Source organism: Amblyomma mixtum, chromosome 1 (assembly GCF_055824585.1).
Source record: "Amblyomma mixtum isolate Tamu chromosome 1, ASM5582458v1, whole genome shotgun sequence".
In the NCBI taxonomy this organism is placed as follows: Eukaryota; Metazoa; Arthropoda; class Arachnida; order Ixodida; family Ixodidae; genus Amblyomma; species Amblyomma mixtum.
Genome location: NC_143012.1, coordinates 151,467,663 through 151,482,670, shown reverse-complemented (window position 1 = coordinate 151,482,670; position 15,008 = coordinate 151,467,663).

The window sequence follows — 15,008 nt, the reverse complement described above, 5'->3', positions numbered from 1 at the left end:
CAGTAAGGAAAGAACCGAGATATAAACTTAATGAACAGACCGCCAAAGCACACTGACCGCCGAAAAAAATTACATATCATTTGAGGCTACTACGAAGAACACATTTATCTGCCAGTCAAAGGTCATGTAAGATGTACTAAGCCTGAGATTTTAATTTTAACTTCATAGTATTTCTAATACCTTGTCTTTGCTTCAACAAGACGTTCATTAATTAGCTTGTCGCTGCTGAGAGGATATGCCTTCATTTGGGCCCCGACTAAGCTAGTCGTCTTGTCGAGACGTTGCCAAGCACACTGAGGCTCCCCCTCTCTTGTTCACATCGTGACGAAAGGATCAGTTCAGTCGTACCAGACAGCATACAACTGGGGCATATGGTGAGCAGGTACTGCGACATAGTGCGTCATCAAGGTGTTACACTCTGGCTATCCAGTTTCATCGTAGGCTAGGGTCGTCTCCATCTTTGCAAGGTGCCAGAAGGACCAGACTTGTGCAAGTGTAGCACAAAGAATCACACTCGTAGGCTATCGGTTCTTGCATGGCCTATGCTGGGGACTTATTTTCGGTGGTCGCCGTCTTCGTTTAAGTAGACCATTACAGGAAACCGGCGCAATCAGTTAGTTGCCAAAAACAAAGCTATCTTTGGGAAGAGGACTGTAACTTTCTGTGTGGATGTACTCGGTCTGGTCTTGTGTTCCAAGAAGGCGAAGCCCAGCACGCCGCCTTTACTAAAAGTAAAAAAAAATAAGGGGGTTTTCTTCTCACCAAAATAGGCAGTCATTACGGCACCCATAAAGGCCAAAAGGTCTCGAAAGGTAAGGACAAGATTTCACCTTGTCGTACGCAGATATAGAGCTGAAAACGTGTGAGTGCTACTCTACACGGTTCAAAAGCAAACTCCGTTGCCTGGCAACAGTCTGCAAAGACGTTACCTAAAAACCCTAGCTGCATGTCTCGTACGTAGAAATCCATTGTCACCCCATATTTCAGCCCGTTGCTTAATTATATCACGCCACTACGATCCGACAATCACATTCACTCTACGGTTCACTCAGCTCTTACGGCCATGGACAACGCAGGTAAGTCTCTCATTTGCCGAGCAGTTAGCCCTTTTAGTCGCTGCTTCCCATTTCACGGGAAGAAATCATTTCCCTCCATAATAATGGCATCGGTGTTCTAGATATGCTGTTGAATGAGTTTTGCAATGAGAAACATTCACTTGACGCATACGACACAATAGAAGAGACGGAAGGGAAGACCGACACATGCGTTCTTTTCTTTCACACATGCGTCTGCTAAGCGCTGTTGCGTTGTATTCGTCAAGATTAATCAACCAGGCCGACTCAGCCTTTTTCTAGAAGCATTCACTAATTACTTCCTACGTTCTTTTGCAGAATTTCGTGCTTAGCACCGCTGTGTTCGGAGGCTTGTGACCAGATTGATTTTAAAAAAAGGTATTAATTTATTCCATTCCATTTTACCATTACCGCCCTCTGCACCAACTTGCTAACCCGATTTATAAAGAGGACATTGCGATCGTTGAGCCAATGACTAGCAATAATCACAATCATATTATTATAATCGCTACCTACTCTGGCCGTGCTTTTGACGAAACAATATTAGGAAAGAGCTTATTATTTCATTACGTAGACTAATTCTTCCGTCCGAAAACTATTGAACGGCCTTTGGAAGATTTTATGCCAACTGGAAATATCTAGACTTTCTAACAATTATTAGCTCCACGCTACGGCACATGTTCGGTTCCTCTTTCGATGGAATAGATTCTAGCGAAGATTTATTTTCAATCAGTGTTTTCTTACTTTCTAGTGTGGTGGCATTATCTCGAACACATCGCTTACTTCATTTCTTCACGCACATCTTTAAAGATGGCTGAATCATAATATTGACACTGGGTCAACCCATTGACGTTTTCTCCAGAGCCAACGTGCGAAATGGATCTCGATGTGGTAAACACGCGAGTCTTACACCATGGCGCAGGGGCGCGAATGTGTAAAATTCAGGGGGGCGGTGTGGCGAAAGCCTCAAGCGCGGTGTTGCTGCTTGTGTCATTGGTGCGTTGTTAAGATGTTAGGCTTCGCCTCTAAGAGTGAAACGCGACAACGTCTGGCAACGCTGCCAGGGGAGTCCATATAGAACGGCATCGCCCGTTCGGTTCTACGCCTTGCTCGCCGGTAAATTGGTTTCTGAGGAAAGGAAATGTATCTGTCTCGCATATCTGGGTGGACACCTAAACCTCGCCGTAATTGGAAGGGAGGAAGATGCGAGCGAACGGAGACACTTAGTGACTAGACGTGATTTTCTTCATTCCAAACCATCGAGCTTGCATGGCGGGGCAATAAAGACAAAAAAGAAAAGAGCTGGCATGGCGGAGTGGTTGAATGCTCGACTCGCACTCCGGAGACCGGGGTTCGATTCCCGTACTCGACCAGTCTCCTACTCGGTTTTATTTATATATCTGGCCCGATTAGAAAGGATAATTAGGCTAATTTGGGTAATTAAGCAATTAACTAATCTCAGTCCCACTTACTTGGAGAATCACTATACGATCCCTTTAATTGCTTGGATTGTTACTAGCCATAGTACAATTGGCCCCGTTTGAAATTCGCGCACTATGACGTCACGGCCATTTTGACGAATTGAAAAGCGTGATATTTCTGTCGTCAACTCCTGCTTACGACGATGAGGCATTAAAGGCTTCCGCCTTAAAAATGAATTTTGAGTGTATTGTATGCCAAACCATGCCGTTTCTCTCTGTTCTACAATAAAAGAGGAGAGGAAATAACCGAGATGAAAACAACAGTTACTAGAAAATGCGCATCGTCATCTCTGGGCGCAGGTAGATGTCCTTTGCCGGGCAGCAATGACTTCAGCTGCATCAATGCCGTTTGAAAAGTTTCTGGACAGGAACTAATTGTGGAAGTAAAAGATTGCAAGACTGAAAAATTACAAAGCAGAAAAAATATTTACGGAGCTGCACCCAACGTCATTCACCTAAAATGAAGCAGCTAAATTAGCTTTCGTGACAATGCTGAAGCCTATGCGGTAAGTCCTTTATTTTCGGGAAATATATACTGGGAAGGCTTCAAAACATTAAATACTCTCCAGTTATACCATCAACGTTTCTCGACTTGCGAGCAACACCGAAATGAGTTCTACGTGGAGCGCACTCTCACAAAAACAGTCAACTTTCCAATGCACACAGTGCAGGCGAAATTCTGGAGGCCAGTGTACTGTGCGATGTTAGTGCCCGTTAAAGAACCCCAGGTGGTCGAAATTTCCGGAGTTCTTCACTACGGCGTCCCTCATAGCCAGAGTCACTTCGCGACGTTAAAACCTCATAAAACTTAACCAAACCAATCTACACAGCTGCGTACAAAGTGCCTGTGTGTTGACTCCCATAGCGACAATACAAGAAACGGAATGTTGCACAGTTTGGCCCCCTGAGGTCTTGTATGACGTGAACCGACATTGCCCAGAACAATGCGGCCGCCGCGACATGGGACTCAGTGGCCCAATTTTTACCAGTCGCCTTGTATTGGTGATCCCTCCCTCTAGTCCTTCCACACAACGCCTCCGTTTAACAACTTTGCCAGCACTTTATTTGCCGCGCGCCATTGTCCGGTGGAATGCGCTCCTCAGTGACATCGACGCCAACCTTTACCTGCGAACATTTTCTTGAAGTGATGTCCGCATGTGTTTTAATGCATGCAGTGAGTTGTAGTAGTATTGCTTTCAGTCTTGCTGAAGATGTATTCGGCATGTGTGCTTGCCCGAGTGGGAATGGCCCACAGCAAGAGGCCTTCAGAAAGGAACAATTATATAAATTTTAAAAAAGGAGCCCCGTTGACGTGCCACCCGTGAAGGCACGTCGCCAAGCGTGTGGAGCTGGTGGCCGGCACTGAGCACATGACCGGGCACAATCGCTCGTGGGTTGAGGGTGGCGTTAACAGTGAACTACAACGGCGAAACTAACTGCACTAACTATGGCTGCAACGACGACGAAGAATGCTCACAACTGTCGACGGGATTTGTAGGCGCGGGCTCCTTTTCCCAATCGTCTCATATCCCCGAGAGAGCCGAGCGCCTGGCCGGGAGAGACGCTGGTACCCATTAGAGAAAAAAACCGACTGGGTGGGCCGGCGGCAGCGGGAGTCGAACCCACAACCTCCCGCAGCCGAGACGGGCGGTCTACCTTGAAGCCACGGCTGCGGTACCGGTGGTCGGCGGCAGGTACGAGTTTTGTAGATATGGTTTGGCTAAGCCATTACAGGTGGCAATATGCCTCCAATACGATGCTGTAATGTCATATCCGGTTTAACGTCGCCCCGTCACAAAAACCGCAGTGGTATAAAAAAGTTCCTTAAATGCAAGACGCTGATGCGTCCTTGCTCTATACTTCTTCTTCACCTCAGTAAACATGGCATTCTTTTGTAGTCTTCTTTTTTCTTGGAGCGTCTTCTTTTCAGTGAGCCCCTTAATAAGAGTGGAGGATACGTTAATAAGGCATAGCGCCAGGTTTGATACACAGGGTTACCTTTTTAACATTTACAGATTTTTTATTTAATAACAGTTGCAGATACGTTGGTGTGGTCAGTTACGCTAGGTTGTAGTGCAAGGCAGACATTATTTGCGCCAGACTTTAAACATAACAACTTCGACTCAACCCGAAATTGCGACAGTTTTTTTTTAAAGCGATGTTTATTGCCTCAGGGCATATAACGGTATCTAATGATGGATGACGAGGATGCTTAAATCCATCATCACATACCCTTTTATGCCACGTTAGAATTTGAGCACTGCAAGTTTGGGCCGCATTCCGCAACTCCAAAGCTCACCGGCTGTGCTTTCAAATATGTCTCACTTAAAAGTCCCGAACAACTGCTCGCAGAGATCATAAACATTGAAAGGTAAAAACGTAGCGCAAAGAGACAAGGACACAGAAAGACAGAAAACACACGGCGCTACATTGGTCACCGCGCATTTTAAGAGGTGTCGCCACTTTCAAGTGGCTGCCACATCGCAGTGCTATGTCTGGGGCGACATTGGTAACATAACTGCACATAGTCATGCTACGTTATAACACGTAAGCTCACAAGAGTGGCGGATCAGGGCAGAGGATCGGGCTAGACATGTAAGCATTCCACTGAGAAGAGCCAGTTGCAAGGGATCTTTGCGTCCTTTTAAGCATCATGGCAATGACTTATGGGGAGCTCTGGGAAACATAGGCTGCCATTTGTACCTTGACCTTTCCCACCGAGTCCAGAGGCATCCAGGCACCTGTCACTTATAACAAATATTTTGTGACGCCTAGCCGTGATCACGTGTCGTCTCTACGAGTGGTTATTCTCGTGTGATTCCGATTACTCACTATTGTGCCTGTGACAATTGTGCACTGTGCGATGTCGGTGCATGTTAGAGAACCCCAGTTGGTAGAAATTTCCGGAGCCCTTCACTACAACGTCCCCCATAGCCTGAGTCGCTTTGGGACGTTAAGCCTCCATAAACCAAACCATCCTTAGTAGCGATGGTAGAAATAAATACCACATTGCTCCTGTCCGCACCCAGACACTCAGAGAATGTGACTCGAGGAAGAACTCCGCTGAACAGGCTCGAACCCTCTCTTGTGAATAGAGATTTTGAGACCTTGGCCTCAGTTTTCATGTACACAAAATACCTAAAAAGAAGACCACAAAATAGAGCTCCAAAAATTTTTAGAAGCCGCCAGATAGGGTGGACACTATGGCTAGCATTCTGGACGAAATGAGATTTAACAGGAAATAGTTTATGAATGCAAAGTTATTCAATAGGCCATGAACCATAGTCACAGTAGCAATCAGGTGATAGAAAAATGAGCAGAGTATAACCAGGCCCTATATTTAGCCTTCGTAGATTACGCGACAGCGTTACACTCAGTTGAAACTTCAACAGTCATGTAGGCATTGCGGAATCAGGGTATAGAAGATCCTTGTTCAAAAATACTTATCTATAGCGGGTGAACAGCTACCATAGGCCTCCATATTGCCGGTAATAAGATTCCCATAAGGGAAGGGTGTCAGGCAGGGACACACGATCTCGCCAATGCTATTATTCACCGCCTCTTTACAGGAAGCATTCGGAAGGAACTAATCACATCTGTCGCCATCACCGGTTGGTTCCGCAAGTAGAATGCGTGCTTCTTTGCCGATTTTCAGGCTTAGATGATAGAGGCTACGCTGTGCCGCCATTGACTCCGAAACAGTTGCAAGCTGTCCTTTTCGCCAAGGACCTCCAGAGTTTTAAGCGGCTAGCGGGAAAATTTTTCAGTCAAATGTCCCCGTCGGGGAATGATTTTTTACTGCCGCCCAAATGTCACCATGGCTATTATGAGCAAGGAGAATTACTTTCATATGGAGAACAATATTTTGATGGAGTTCTCCTCAGTTTCTATTTAATGTCAAACTGAGACCGATGGCAGGAGGGAAATGGCCAGCTGCCCTCTCGACCCGATACGCATGTCGAATAATTTCGTTGAGTGCAAAATATCCACGACTACGGAGATCTCCTTCTACGCAGCCAAACCAATTTTGTTTCTCTTTCCGTTTTGTTTTCATTTCCTTCATCCTCCTGCCCACGTAGAGGGGATAGCCAACCGGGCACATTAGTGGGTTAACATCATTCGCGTTCCGTTCATCTCTCCTTTTCTTATACCTCTTCCCTTCAACATTCAGCCGGCATCCCCATTGAAAGTTTCTATATGACCAGTTCTTTAATTCCACCCGTTTCCATAAGAAATTTTATGGAGCCAATGTGGCGCATATGGGAACTGTATGGAGTATATAGAAGGACGTAATGAAACTTATGGACTCTATAAGGCGTCATGTACACTGCATAAAATCGCATAAAAATTATGTGGAATGCTTATGGACACCGTACAGACAAGATGTACATTTCTTTCTGCTTTTACATATCTTATGGACTCCACATTACCATTATTCCTGACGGGCAGCTTATATAGAACGTTTCATAAATTAGCTTCGGAGCTGCTCATAGAGTTTTTACTCATTACGCCGAGAGCATCGAGGCACTTTAATCCCTGCACCTGCCCGTCAGAACCCACGTGATAAATGGCGTTACCCGACGCTTCCGGCGGAAGTGATCCCGAGGCACCTGGCGGCAGGAGTAAGCGCGAAGGAAAGCAAGCTCCAGGCTTCAATCTCGCGTGGCGAAATAACACGAAATGAGAGATGAGAGCAGCCTGAAATAAGGTAGGAAAAATCACGCGTTTAGGAAGTAGCTCTCTGGTCGCTGTGACAGTCTTCTTCCGGTTGCGGAGAGGAAAACACAAAGTGGCGAGACGCTTTGCAGGCCTCGTGACACCGGCTAATCACAGTGGAACGTAGGAAGCAGCGCGAAAGGGAATTCTCGTTCGCCCCTTTCCCTTTCTTGTTTGTCCCACGAAAGGGAATGGTAGAAAAGAGGACAACGTGTCGGGTGGAATTTGCGCATGAGGCTGAACATTTCCACTCGCTGCGGAATCGTTCGCACTACCCTCCACCCTTTCTTTCTAACCGTGATTTGTTGCTGCATTTGTTCTGACTCCTCAAATTTGCGGGGGCTTGATACACTCTTTTTGGCAAGACCTTGTCTCGCTGCCTATAGTCGGCTGCTCCTGCCTACCCCCTTTCTCTGTACTATGATGCCTTGTGTTGCGCAATTTGCGCGTAGTGTGCAGCTGAAATCCGACATCCCTGTTGAAGCCATGGCTGCCGTCAGCAGCGTCTGGATCTTGCGCGCCACCTTATGTGAGCGCAGTGAGAGAACAGCTACACTGATAAATCAAGTAGCAGAAGAAAGAAAAGGAAGGAATAAAACTCGGATCCATAGAAGAATATAAATAAAAAAAATCAAAAGGTTAGAAAGGAAGCAGAAATAAGGAAAGAACCTATGAAAGAAATATGAACGAAAAAAGAGAGCGATCTAGGGAAGTCGAATAATGAAAGGAATCACTAAACAATAGCAAGAAGATATTGGAGGAGAGACTTAAGCTCCGCCTTGTGGTGTGACGCGGTAGCGTAATGGGTTAAGTCCCATATATGCAGAAGGTTATTCCACACTTTGCATTCACAGATCCCTGGGAGACCTCAAATTTCAACTGGCGCCGTGATGCACAGAAGGATTGATGTTGCTGCCTGAAAAGATCCTCGATCATGTCAGTTTCAAACGTCTGCCTGAAAACCTTTATGGCGATTTCGCGGAGGTTAGCAGATGCAGGGACCAGCTAGGAGAGGCAAATAAAATACGTCAACGTCCGCCATCGTTTCTTCAAAAATGCTGAAATACGTTCCTTCCTTCAGCTCTTAATTCGTATCGCGGATTATCATATTTATGTACTGTTATTGCTTCAACTCTTTCACTGAATTTATTGCCGGGTCACACCATGGTTACCAACTAGTCTTGAGTTTGTAACTATAATAAAAGTTTACATTACTGTCCACATGTACTGCAAGAGGCGGCTGACATTCAAATTGGCTTAATCAGGACACTGAATTTGATTACACGGCTCCTATGGGAAATTTTGCAGCTGGTATGATCAAAGAACTGTGGCTGGTAGCACCTCGAGACCGAGATTCTAGCTGTCACTTGCAGAAAGTGGCCAAATTTTGAATAGAAATAACACGGAGAAAATTCTTTGACGTCTTCTCCTTTGTTTCATTCATTGTTCTGTGGCCACAGACATCACGCCGGACTTATCTGCAAAGGCTTTGCAGCGTCATCTTCGAAATACCATGCAACTCCTTCCTTAATCCCGCACGTTAGTAACAGACGACAGCTGTCGTCGTAGCCCACCACACAGCCAGACTAAAGGCGGACGAAACTTGAACTCGCGTCTCGTGTCGCCTGCTAGGTGTTAATTTGGCTATATGCAGTGAAAAAAAAACGAGATGAAATTGCGTTCACAATGCGACAATACGTTGTTTTCCTTTTGTTGCAATGGTAGATTGTTTTTTAGTACGGTAGTTTTGTTTTTGGCGACACTTCTTTGTAGATTTGTCGATACGAGAAAGGACAGCAGAATACTGCAGAATACTACTGAGCACTTCGTTGTTTCCACAAAATTTCAGCCGTTGCTGCAGATTAATGGCCAAAAATAGTTCAGAAAATCTGTCGTGAAAAAACAAATTTCTGTAGTGGTTTTTCGACTTCGCAAACACTGTGGTGGGGGGTGACTATAGAGCGAATATCAGTTTCCTTTCACCAGTTTCCACCACCGTCCTACCCTCTCTCACTAACCCAGTAAATCTGTCCTCCTACCCGCGCCGAATCCCGAAACGTCGCGCTCCCGAGAGCTCCCCGCTTTCTTTTTTTTTCTGCACAGTTGCGCTATTTTCAGTTCGTAACAAGGAAAAAGAAGTGCGAATTATTGGGAATAGAGGGTGAAGAGGAGCAGGAAAATGGGGGAAGTTACTTAGTTCCCACCGTTTAGTCAGTGCCTGTTGCTAAAACAGGATAAGTGGTTTTAGGCGCTTAATCGAGCGACCTGCTCTGTTCGTTCAATGCTCCCTGCAGCAGTGGATGCCGCGCCGTAGGCACGTGACAAATGGCCGAATAAAACAGGGTTCGCGACGTGGCTCATTGCTTGGCTAGGCTCGCTCTCCGCTGTCAACGGTGGAGAGCGGGCCTAGCCAGTGTGGCCACGTGGCCACGTACTCTGTGGCCACGTACCTATGGTTCCTGTGGCCACGTACTCTGCCGCACTCTGCCGGCGTGGATTCCTTATAGGCCGTCGATTGTGCTTTCGGCCTTAGAAACTGTTGCGCAGTTTTAGAGGCATTTCGCGCTTTTTCTATAGCACTGGTTTTGTGACATCAGTGGTGCTTTGTTTCCGAGTCTAGCAAGGACTCTTCTGTTGTGGAACAGGCCGCGAGAGGAGGACTTTGCCACGTAGTGTGGCGGGAGCTCGACTGCATTATATGTCGGTGGAAATGCAGTAATTAGTGACTTTATGATAAGTGGTTTCAATACGCATGTAAGGAAGGAGCGGTTTTAATACATGTACACAAGCCTTCTACACTTTGATTGTGGTGTACGTAATGAGTTCGTCGACTTTATGCCCACAAGAAATCCCTCTTCCGCATTCCTTAAACCGCTAACCGCGACTGAAGTGATGTCAGATTTTTCTTCCCTTAGAGAAAGTTGCAGTTGTGAGGTTGAATATATGCAATTTCGCTCCAATATTGTAGTCCTCAAAATTCCGTGTCCTTATGTAACTTTGAATTGTAATCTGTGTTTATTGCGCGCCTCATTGGCGAAACGAATGCAAATTGTCAAAGTAAGTCTCCGGGTCAAAAGAGCGGAAGTGAATGATATGATTAACTATCGACCTATCTCTGTACTCCCTATAATTTAAAAGCTTTAGAGAAACTCCTCCATAAAGAAACGTCTAGTTTCTTCAAAAAACAGAATTTAATCTCACCGGAGCAGTTTGGTTTTAGAAAAAACAAATGTAAAAAATTGGCCTTGCTTGAGCAAAAGGAATTTGTTTTATCCCAGTTTTAAGGAAGAATGCGTATTCTTTAATATGTGTAGATTTTTCTAAAGCTTTTTTTGGCTCCATTCATCACGAGCAGGGAAGAATGGTGGGCCTGTTGGTAAGGCATGTCAAGGGAGAAAACCAGCCAAAAAAGACGGAAACACAAGAAGAGAACGACACAGGACAACGGCTGGACTAACAACTGAATTTTTCATTGAGTACAGACCGCCAAGTAATCACCACGCATGCGCCAAGGCAACACTCAAACATGATCACTCAAATAATCAAATTCTTTTGCCGTTAATGCTATCGATGGTGAGCTGACGCAAGCATCACCATGTTTGGCAATCTGGAAGGCCTCAAAGATTTCACGAGCCTTCCGTGTTTTTCCGCAGCCCAGGATGGTGACATCTGCGAAACGTGGGGAACATTTTCCGGGACATCTGCTGCAATGCAGAGCAAGATTACCATCTTCACCAGCGCCGACTTTTGTTCTGTGCTTGCGCAACCTCTCGTTCACACAGTCCCCTGTCTGACCTATATAAAATTTTCCACAGGTCAGCGGAATCTTGTAGATCACTTCGGTCCGGCACTTTGTGTACATAGTTCTATGTTTCGTCGTGCAACGCTTCTTATTTCCGCCAGGCATAATTCGTGCGCAAAGACCTGAAAGCTTAACTGGCGCAGAAAACACCAAATTGACCCCCTGGCGCTCGGCGACTTTCTTAACATTGTGCGCCACTTTGTGCAAATAAGGCATGACTTGCACTTTTTTCCTTTTGTCAGGTGCATCATTGTTTCCCTTCTTGGCCATGCCATTCATCTCCTTTAATACGGATTCAGCGACCGCTCTCAACATTTCTCCTGGGAAGCCTGCATCAGTTGCTGCCACACCGTGTCAACCAGTGTCACTACGCAAGCCCAACGTCTATCTGATGCAGGCTTCCCAGGAGAAATGTTGAGAGCGGTCGCTGAATCCGTATTAAAGGAGATGAATGGCATGGCCAAGAAGGGAAACAATGATGCACCTGACAAAAGGAAAAAAGTGCAAGTCATGCCTTATTTGCACAAAGTGGCGCACAATGTTAAGAAAGTCGCCGAGCGCCAGGGGGTCAATTTGGTGTTTTCTGCGCCAGTTAAGCTTTCAGGTCTTTGCGCACGAATTATGCCTGGCGGAAATAAGAAGCGTTGCACGACCAAACATAGAACTATGTACACAAAGTGCCGGACCGAAGTGATCTACAAGATTCCGCTGACCTGTGGAAAATTTTATATAGGTCAGACAGGGGACTGTGTGAACGAGAGGTTGCGCAAGCACAGAACAAAAGTCGGCGCTGGTGAAGATGGTAATCTTGCTCTGCATTGCAGCAGATGTCCCGGAAAATGTTCCCCACGTTTCGCAGATGTCACCATCCTGGGCTGCGGAAAAACACGGAAGGCTCGTGAAATCTTTGAGGCCTTCCAGATTGCCAAACATGGTGATGCTTGCGTCAGCTCACCATCGATAGCATTAACGGCAAAAGAATTTGATTATTTGAGTGATCATGTTTGAGTGTTGCCTTGGCGCATGCGTGGTGATTACTTGGCGGTCTGTACTCAATGAAAAATTCAGTTGTTAGTCCAGCCGTTGTCCTGTGTCGTTCTCTTCTTGTGTTTCCGTCTTTTTTGGCTGGTTTTCTCCCTTGACATTCATCACGGTACATTACTGAAAAACTTGAAATGTATAGAATCCGGGGACATCAGTTAGAACTCATTCAGCCCCATCTTAGTGAGAACAATTGACTAAAATTGAATCTTATCTATCTGAACTGAGGCCAAGCAAAAGACGCGTACCCAAAGGCAGTATTTTAGGTCCACTTCTATTAAACCTTGATTAACTACCTTGCAAACACATTTATGAACTCAGAATATGTTCGATATGGGGATGATGGTAGTATCCTTTTAGCAGCTCCTGACTTGAATAAAAACCTTCGGAATTGATCAGTAGCGAACCAATTATGAACTAACTTTAATAAAAGGAAATTTACTCTACTTATGACAAAATTAACACAAATAAGCTTTCCTGCAAATTTTAAGTGTGAGAAGAACTACAGATAGTCAAGATCATAATCTTGAAATCAACTTTGTCTCAAAACACGTTGCGGGATAATCATGTTGACCCTGTTTGAACAAGGTTGTCTCGTTTAGTTGGAATCATGCGACAGCTTAGAGCATATTTGCCATTTCATCTCAAAATTCCCCTTTGTGTTTTTTTTATTCCTATCTCAATTAATGCTATCTGGTTCCGGAGGACAACTACGCATCGTAATCTGCAAAAGAAATTTATTCTTCATAAAAATGTTTTTCGGAATCCTTTATGACTTGCCATACAGCAGCCACACAGAAAATGTTTTCCAGAAACCTTGAATAATTCCATTGTACGCTTTTATAATTACAAATTGACTACTGCATTTAAACAAGAAATAACGAAAAATCGAATGTTTCTACGTGAGACAACGTCGTTAGAAGAGAGAGTTCTTGCCTACACTACCCGTCACAAAGAAAAAATGAAATGTTAACTCCTGCCATTACTTACCTTATAGAAAAATTCTCGTTCACACTGCCGAAACTATTTATTTATTTATTTATTTCCACATACTGCAGCCCTATTGGGCTATTGCAGGGGTGGGAGTGAACAAAAGAATGTAGAGAAACATGGACCACAACAATGGCAAGCATCCAAAACATTATGAGTAAAGTCGAATAATTACAGTATTATTACAGTAATTAGTATTACAGTATTATTACCGCAAAACTGGTGTTGACTTTTTCAAAAAAATAAACATGAAATACGCCAGTACTACGCATTTTCTTATAAAAGTTTGCATAATATTATTGCTTTACTCCAAGGTTATATTTTCATTGCAGATGAGGCAAATATCGACAATTGTGCGCGTTAGTAAGAAGATATGATAATGCATTTTATTTGTTACCTTTGTACGCTTACTGTCGCCTTGTATGAATGGGCCGTGGGCTTTGAGGTCAAGCAGCCATTCCTTCGGGCAGCTTTTTCCTGTAGCCCCCTCCATCTCTTTGATGGAAGTAAACTATTTATTTATTATTTTATTAAGCGTGGTTACACCGGCGAGCCAGACCTCGAGCTCCCCAATTATTTTACCTTTCGGGGCGGAGGGATCAAAGGTTGCCTGCATTTACAACGAAGGCTGTTGTATCCGAGATAGTGGAGAGTGCAGCAAAGCGAGGTCACAGGGCAGCCTGAATCGGGCCCCATTATATAGCGCGCATGCTGCACGGAGCACCGTCACACATTTGATCTCGCCTTCCGATGGCCGGAAGTGGAATCGAATGATCACTGTGAAAAATTGTTGGAAGCAGCTCGTTATTAACTTATTCCTGCAAGGGAAGCATCTCTGCCTTTTTCTTTTCGCATGAAATATAATAAAAACGGCTCAAGATACAAAAAGGCCATCATAACCTGAGTTTGGTTTGGTTTGGTTTATTTGGGTTTAAGGTCCCAAAGCGACCGAGGCTATGAGAAACGCCGTAGTGAAGGGCTCCGGAAATTTCGACCACCTGGGGTTCTTTAACGTGCACTGACATCGCACAGCACACGGGCCTCTAGAATTTCGCCTTCAAGCAATTCCGCCGCCGCGACCGGGAACGAACCCGCGTTATAACCTGAGTACAAAAGTTCTTAATCCTGATGGTGTCTCCGGACAACAAACAGTTTGTACAGCTTGCTAGTCGACGTATTACAATATGCTGCTTCTGTTGTAATAAGCATACACTACCCATTTGCTCACAGGGCTGTGCAGAGGCATTTTGGATTTAAAAGGAAACACCTGACAGACATAGCTTTCACGCATTGGTTTAAAATCCGGACAGGGAAGTACACTGTTTCTAAAAGTATTATGTAAGTGTTTCTTCGCGCTAGAACTAAGGAAAATCCAGTGGCTTGCTGCGATTGAGTGCTAAAAATAAATTTCTATTACCTAGTATTATTCAGACTCCAATTCAGCATCAATACACAAGTGTGTTCTGCCTCCGTGAAATTAGTCCTCCAAATACAGGAATACCCAAGAAACTTCGTTCTCAACGTAGGTCAAAAATTGCTTTTTAAACGAGTTTATTGTTTGTAACACATTTTCACAAAAGCAACGCAAGAATCTAAACAACACTAAGAGGATCATCTGTCTTATGTGTTTTCTTGTATGCTTCGCCCATTTGTGAACTTTTCCAAATATTCGCTACTAACGTGCGTAGGTTACACGCCATTTATTACACGTCCATTAGGGACCACACGAGCAAGCAAGCGACATGCAAGGTAGAGTTCAATAACTATTGCTCAAATACAAGGTAACTATACCATCGAAAGAAATTACGGTGCCCTTTATGGCTAGCGTTTTATTTTAGTGTATACGACTCGTCGGCTGCCACCGGTGACTGCGAGCCTAAAACTGTCTCCATCAACACTGTTCAG